Consider the following 8,072-nt stretch of genomic DNA (forward strand, 5'->3'; position numbering starts at 1 on the left):
TCTGTTTTGTCCTACACCATAGAGTAGTGTGGGCTTAGAATGGCAACCATCAAAGCTAGAGGGATTCTTTGGAGCCCAGGCTGGGGGCAGAGAGAGCAGAAGAAGAGAGCTCTATGGCGGGAATGACTAGTGCCTAGAAGAGTAGCTCAGGGATACCTGAAAGCTAAAGGAGAGAACCCATTCTTGAGCAACGCTGGAAGAACCACTGAGACACCAGCTGCCTGAAGAGACATTTGCATGAAGTCAAGACTATTGATGGGAGCAGGTGGGGCCAGCAGATGCTGGGGTATTCCAATTGCCCAGCTTGATGAGCTTGCAAGAAATTGTAAATATTTCCCTCTTTTTCGTGACTTGTTACAGAGAGGCGAGATAAAATTTTGCTGGAGAGGGGGAGCAGCGCTGAACAAGTCCAGTTTACTCCGATTTCAAGAATGTTTCTATTAGGCTAAGGAAGGTTCAGGATGCTTCGAGCAGGGAAACGATTTCAAGGTGACCTTGTGGAAGGAGCCGGCACGATGAAATGTTTTTGATCGAGTGGAACAAGATAAGCTGTTCATGTTGCTGAAGGGTTCAAAGCCCTGGACACCAGCTGAAATAAGAAAATTCAATTTCTGGCATAAGATTGTGCTTTTTCTGCCTTCTGGAAGAAATACACATCTGCCCCTCTTCTACCCCTAATGAAAGCCTCACGTTCCTCTGCAGTCGTTCCGACACAAGCAGGGTAGTAAAGGAAGGTTTGCCTGGCATAGGTGATGCCACTGGCAGGTACTCAGAAGCAGGGATGGCTGTTTCAGTTCAGAGTCTTCCAGGAAACTTCACACACGGCCAGGGCTGGAACCCGGGAGTGACCCAGGGCTATTTCAATATTATTCTGCTTTCTTTTGTTCTCCCACAAAAGACTTCTCCATGTTTATTGAAAACACTGCTGTCCAATAGAACTTTCTGCATTCATGGAAATGCTCTATGTCTGTAATGTTCAGTAGGGCAGTCTCCGACCACATGTGACTCCTGAGTACTTGAAATGTGGTCAGTGTGACAAAGAGATTCCATTTTTAATTTTGCTTCATTTTAATTACCTTAAATAGCCTCGGGTAGTCAGCAGCTACCTCATTGGATAGCACAGTGCTGAAAGACTCAGTGGAAAGGGCATGATCCTCACGCCCACCCAGACTGGACTTGGATTCTGCCTCTGTCATTTGCTAGCTGTGTGAACTTGGGTGGGTTTCTTAACCTCTCTGACCCTCTCTCTGATCCTCACCTGAAAAATGGGGATGATGATATCAACGTTGCAGGATTTTGGTGGAAGTGAGTTGCATGCACAAAACACACAGCAGGCCATAGGCAAGTAGTAAATATTAGCTGTAGTTATTAATTCATAAGTATGTCTGTGGCTTCACAATTGGCTTGGGATTTCTCAGTTGTGGACACGAGCTCTTGCTAACAATGACGGGGCAAAGTGGAGTTAAGGAATGAGAGGTCTTCTCTGTATTTTGCTCTGGAATTAGAGTGTTGGAGGCAATGGGGATCCTGCAGGGTTCAACCAGCAGGACGAGCTCAGACTCAGCGCCCCCCAGCAGGCAGAAGATGGACTTGGGGCATTGTTGGGTGAGTGGGACCAGCCAGCTGCCCTTCCCTGCCCCCAGCCAGGCAGGCCTCTCGGATTATCGCCAAAGTGAGAAGAGGCCTCTCTCCTAAGAGGGCAAGGATGAGGAGAAGCAGACAGGGAGGGAGGGAGGGAGAGGAGAGCAAAGATGTGAGTTCAATGCAAACTTGGGAAAGACTGAGGACAAAGAGACAGGGACCAAAAAGGAAACAGATGGAAGCAGGGACAACAGAAAGCAGAGACAGGAGGCCATGCAGAGAGCAGGGGGCAGGGAACCTCAAGGGTGAGGCGGGCAGAGACACACAGGAAGCCAGGGACACAGACACAGAGACAGAGACACAGAGAAGACACAGAGACAGAGATACAGACATGGAGACATAGAGACTGAGACACAGACAGAGACACAGAGACACAGACTGAGACACAGGGACAGAGACACAAAGATATAGAGATGGAGACAAAGACAGAGACACAGAGATACAGAGAGAGGAAGCTAGAGACACAGAGAGACAGAGACCCAGAAACACAGCGACATGAAGACAGACACACAGAGACAGAAAGACACAGAGATAAACACAGAGAGACGGAAACGCAGAGACAGAAGACAGAGGTAGAAACGCAGGAACATGAAGACAGAGACAGTGAGATACAGAGAAAGAGACAGAGACACAGAGACAGAAACGGAAAGAGACACAGAGATGCACATATAGAGAGACTGATACAGACAGATGCAGAGTCAGAGACAGAGAGACAAGCAAAAAGAATAAGTGGGATGGGGAACGAGGCAAGACAGAGCAAGAAACATAAGTCACACACACACACACACACACACACACACACACACACACGGAGAGAGATGGGAAGACAGGCTGAGAGAGACAAAGCAAAACATAGAGAAACAAAAAGATGAGAGAAGAGTGAGTTAGGAGGAGGCAGGGAGGAAAAGCTGGAAAAGGCGTGGACGGAGTCGCACAGGGAGACCGCAGAGACCCACAGCAAAACGGAAATACATTTCAAAAAAGAAAAGCAAGAAACGGAGGGGCAGAGATGTGGCTGAATGCCAAAGGGAGACTGGCTGGCAGGGGCGGGGCTGGGAGGGAGCGGCTGGATGGGACCCGCAGCAGCAGTGGGGCAGGAGCAGCTCCACCTAGGCTGGGGGCTTGCAGGGTGCAGCCCTGTGAGGTTCCCCACGGAGCCCTCTTTGTTCCTCCATCTCCTCCTCACCATCAGGCGGAAGGCCTGGGAACTTGGGGGCAGCCAAGGATCCCAGAGCCCCCCCTTGCCCGCCCTCCTTCCCTCTAACTCGGGAGTCGTTAATCTTGGAGGGCAGGTTGATCTTTTATTAGCTATCTCCAAGGGTCAGCTTAGAAGTATCTGAGAAGATACTGGTTCCGAATGTCATTTGTCATCTGGAGGCCTGACGGGTGGCCGCATCGACTCAGCCCCCTCCTGTCCTCCCTGGAATTTAGGAAGGCGAAAGCTGCTGTTAACCTTTCCCCTAAATGGAGCTTTAATTCCTCTCTCTCTCTGTTTGCTCATCAGGGCAGCGCTATGGGAACAATAAGAGACCACAGGCAGGAAGCGGGGATTGCTCCTCCCAGGGAAAGGTGGGGCGTCCCTGCTCCTTGCAATGCCTCCCCCCCACTTCCCAGCCCCCAACATCAGCTGTTCTCAAGCTTGGTCCCATGTGGGACTCTTCTAGGAAGCTTAAAAAATTGCTGAGGGGGCCGGGTGCGGTGGCTCAAACCTGTAATCCCAGCACTTCGGGAGGCTGAGGCAGGTGGATCACAAGGTCAGGAGTTCAAGACCAGCCTGGCCAAGATGGTGAAATGCTGTCTTTACTAAAAATACAAAAATTAGCCTGGTGTGGGGGCCGGCGCCTGTAATCCTAACTACTCGAGAGGCTGAGGCAGGGAATTGTTTGAAACCAGAAGGCAGAGGGTGCAGTGAGCTGAGATCACGCCACTACACCCCAGCCTGGGCGACAGAGCAAGACTCTGTCTCAAAAACAAACAAACAAAAAGTGTTGAGGCCTGGGCTCACCCACGGAGGTTGGGATTTCATTGTTCTGGGCTGAAGTTCAGACATTGCAGGGTTCAAACCTGTCCTCAGATGATACTAATGAGCAGCTAAGACAGAGGTCTGCTAAGCTAGATGATCCCCTACCTGCCTTCTCATCATCATCCAAGTCTCAAACCAGACAATCGTCCTCTGAGAGGCCTTCCCTGGTAACCTTCCCTTGAAACAACCCCCAATCACAATCCCCCATTCATCTTCTGCCAAGCATTAGCAGCTATCTAAACAGTGATTAAAAGCCTGGCCTCTCAAGTCAGCACGTGTGGGTTCCAATTCCCGAGCCACTCCTCCATAGCTAGGAGATCTCAGGCCAGTCACTTATTCTCTGTCCCCCCATTTCCCCCTTCTGTAAACTGGGAATGATAATACTTTCAAGGATTCTGGTGTGGATTCAAGGAGCCAACAAAGGCAACGTGCATGGAAGAGTGCCTGGCACAGAGTGAACCCTATATTAGTGTTCGCAATTGTTATTACCTTGCTTTTTATCTCCTCCTGTTTAGCTCTTCCTGCAAGCTTCCTTATGGACCTAGGCCATGATCAGCATCTTCATCATCCCCATTTTACAGATGAGAACACTGAGGGACAAGAGAGTAAGAAACTTGGGCAAGGGGCTAGGTTTCACCATGACTGTTTGACTGTGGCCCTCTAGAGCTAGTAAGGGCAGAAGCCTGTGCAAGCTGGTAAGAGGCTGGGCAGGTTGGCCTGTTTTACCCTGGGCTGTAGGACTTGAGCTTTCATGGATGTCTGCACGGGAGAAAGAGGTGTTCCAGTTGGAAGAAGCAGCTTGTTCAGCCACAGGAAGCAGCCTGGGGCTTCTGGGAAAGGTACTAGCTCTGGGTGGTGTTGGGAGTGGGACGAAGTCGGGAGAAATGGAGGCAGGGCTGGCACCAAGAGCTCTGGAGGGAATGTCAAAGATGGAGAGTTGTGTTGAAGTTTTGGTTCTGCATCCACAGAGAGATGGAGAATGACTAGAACACAGGTCCCCTAACTTCCGGTCCTTGGGTCTTGCCCATGGACCCTGGTCTAGCTCTTCAAAATAGTAGATAATTGGGATCTGTGTCTGGAGTTGGTTGGGTGAGATAGTTCTGGGGTCAATCCCCTCTAATCCAGGCTACAAACTCAACGCCTCCATTCTCTGGCTGCATGGCCTTGGGTAAGGTCCACAACCTTTGTCTGTCTCGGTTTCCTCTCCCATAAATGGAGGTGAGGAACCTCCCTCAGAGGATGTGGTGAGGACTGAATGAGATGAGGCATGAGAAGCATGGAGTACCCTGCCCGCCTGAGTAAACAAAATACTCACCATTGCTGACACTGACAACCATCTCCTGGGTGGGGTGGATGAGGAGAAAAATAGAACAGCTGCAAATGATTACTATTGGGATGTGGCACAATAAAGGAAGGAAGGAAGGGAGGAGGGAAGGAGGGGAGGGAGCGGGGAGGAAAAAAAGAAAGGAAAGAAGTAAGGAAGGAGGGAGGGAGATAGAAAGGAAGAAAGGAGGGGGGGGGGAAAGGAGGGAGGAAGGAAGGAAGGGAGGATGGCTGAGAGGTTTTCACAGATGAATGAATTTCAGTGGTAAAACCAGGAAAGTCCTAGGCAAACAGAGATGAGTTAGTCACTCTAAGGGAAGGTCTAAAGCAGTACAGTTTAATTCTTCAAGCGCAAAATCAGTCAAAAGGAAAACAAGGAAATCGGTTCAAGCTACAGCACAACGAACTGAGGTTAGCTCTCATACAGGACTTCCTGGCTACTGACCAACAGGCACGGGTAGACATGCCCTTTAGCAACTGGGAAGAAAGCTCAGTGTCCGGGAGGCAACTAGGAGAAATGGCAAAGCGTCTTGCTGGGGATGGAAGGTCCGTGTTGGCTGCTGGTCGCCCTCTGTACGGGGTCAGCTTGGGCTCCACTCTCCTGTGACCCATCGTTCTCACCAGAGCCAGCAGTACATTTCCAAATGCCAGACATTAGAGGCTCAGGGAAGATGCTCAGCCCAATTCCAACTGGGCAGTTGAGGGGCGGGCATATGCTTGGTGGCATGCAGCCTAATCTCAGAGAAAGTGTTCTGATAGAAAGATTCATGATACCCACCCGGGCTGCAGACACCGGGCCTTAACTTCTAATTCCAAGAGCCCTGCTGTGCACACCTCTTACCTGCTGCCTGGCACTGCGGGGCCGGTCTCAGGCCGGGCAGATTTACAGCATATTATCAGCAAATGAATGCCACAGCTGGTCTTTGTGCTTCAGAGAAAAGGAAAAGAAAGGACAGTTCAGAACAAAAGGAGGCTGCAGGATCCGAATGATTCTGAATCCCTTTCTAACCTTCTGTGTAGACAGGCTGGAGCTACAGGGTGGGTGGGGATAAGAAGAACCCTGCAGCCATTGTCTACAGAAGGCACTGAGGTCTACAGGGGTGGGTGAGAGCAATGCAGCAAACCAGGGCATTTCCATAACAAAGGGGAACATGCTGGCCTCCCCACTCCAGCAGAAAGGGCTGGGAGGAGAGAACAGCATCTCAACTCTGCAGCTCAAACACACTTCCTCATCTGTTGGAGCTCGGTGGTCCAACGTGTCCCTGACGCGTGGCCTCCTGACGACCACAAGGGGGTAAATGAGGTGACTTTAGGATATGGACTGTCAGTATCACAGCCTCTTCTCTAATTCCAGGCAGCAGGACAGGGCCATCAAAAGTACAAGTTTTATTTTTCTCCAACTGGCTATAATGAAAATGTTCAAATATTCAGAAAAGTCGTAAAAGTAACGCGATAAATAGCACCTAGATTCAACGGCTAACATTTTGGTAGGAATACTCTATCATACCTATTTGATGGATGTGTGTGTATTTTTTCTGCACTATGTGAAGTTGCGGGCATCATGATTCATTACCCCTAAATACTTCTGTCTTCTAGGAAAAAGGCATTCTCCCTTCTACAACCACAACACCATTATCACACCTAAGAAAATGAAATTCTGTATCATCTAATATCCACATTCAAATTTCCTCATTCGTCCCAAGAATGCATTTTTAACAGATTTTTAAAAATGCATTCTTGTGACACTTCAATCAAGATCCATGCATTATATATCTACTATGTCACTGCATGTAGCATCTTTTCATCTAGACCCGCCACAACCACCTCTACATTTTTATGACATTGATCTCACGTAGAGTGCAGTTGTCTTGCAGTATGTCCCACATTCTGGATTTGTCAAATCGCTTTCCCGTGTTGTTATTTGACATTTTTCTCTGTCTCGCATATTTTCTGTAAACTGGAATTTGAACCTAAATGAGATCGAGGTTCGCTTCAAGTTAATTTCGTGAATTAGATTTACGCTTTACCTTTTCAGCAAGGAGGCTTTTTAGAGGGTGCTCTGCACTTCATGTGGCATTACATTACTACATTCAGAGGTAAATAACATAAGGGCGCCACACTATCAATGAAGAGAAGTGTGTCATTTGGTCAAGGCAGTGACAGCTGGTCACCTGTTGTGAAGACACAATTTACCCTCCTTTACTTTACAAAGGCAGCCATGATTGAGGTTGGAACTAGGCAAGATCTCTTTTCTCCACCAATCTTTCTCCAAATGGTTATAGCATCTATTGCTAACATCTGCCTGAAATAATTATTAAACTGCAAGTTTAAAAATGATACTTTTCCCCACTGATAGGCGTATATATTCACAAGAAAGGAAATCAGCGTATCAAAGAGATAGCCCCACTCCCATGTTGGCTGGAGCTGTTCACAACAGACAAGATTTGGAAGCAACCTAAGTGTCCATTAACAGATGAATGGATGAAGAATATGTGGTATGCATACACAGTGGAGTACTATGCAGCCATAAAAAAGAATGAGATCCTGTCATTTGCAACAACATGGATGGAACTGGAGGATATTATGTTAAGTGAAATACACTAGGCACAGAAAGACAGACTTTGCGTATTTCCACTCATTTGTGGGCACTAAAAATTAAAACAATTGAACTCATGAAGATAGAGGAGAAGAATGGTTACCACAGGCTGGGAAGGGTAGTGGCAGGGCATGGGGATGGTAATAGGTATAAAAATATAGTTAAATAAAATGAGTATAATTATTTTAGGTATAAAAATATAGTTAAATAAAATGAGTAAGAGTTAGTATTTGATAGCACAACCGGGTGATTACAGTCAATGTAAATGTAATTTTTAATTACATTTAAAAATTAAAAAATAACTAAAAGGGTGTAATTGTAATGTTTGTAACACAGAGCAATGACAAATGCTTGAGGTGATGGATACCCCGTTTACCCTGATGTGATTATTACACATTGTATGCCTGTATCAAAATATATTAGATACCCCATAAATATATACACTACTATGTACACACAAAAACTAAAAATTAAAAAATGATGCCTTTT

At 47.4% G+C, this 8,072-nt stretch overlaps 1 long non-coding RNA gene across 1 annotated transcript; it reads right to left on the bottom strand.

Annotated features, from left to right (window-relative positions):
• Positions 1-395: 395 nt before the first annotated feature.
• Positions 396-5,134, bottom strand: LOC103880346. Its single transcript, XR_002519164.2, has 3 exons — positions 4,980-5,134; positions 4,154-4,254; positions 396-589 (listed from the first exon to the last, which is right to left on the bottom strand). It is a non-coding gene; the product is annotated as an uncharacterized LOC103880346 (long non-coding RNA).
• Positions 5,135-8,072: the final 2,938 nt, after the last annotated feature.

This window comes from Papio anubis, chromosome 18 (assembly GCF_008728515.1).
Source record: "Papio anubis isolate 15944 chromosome 18, Panubis1.0, whole genome shotgun sequence".
NCBI classification, from domain to species: domain Eukaryota; kingdom Metazoa; phylum Chordata; class Mammalia; order Primates; family Cercopithecidae; genus Papio; species Papio anubis.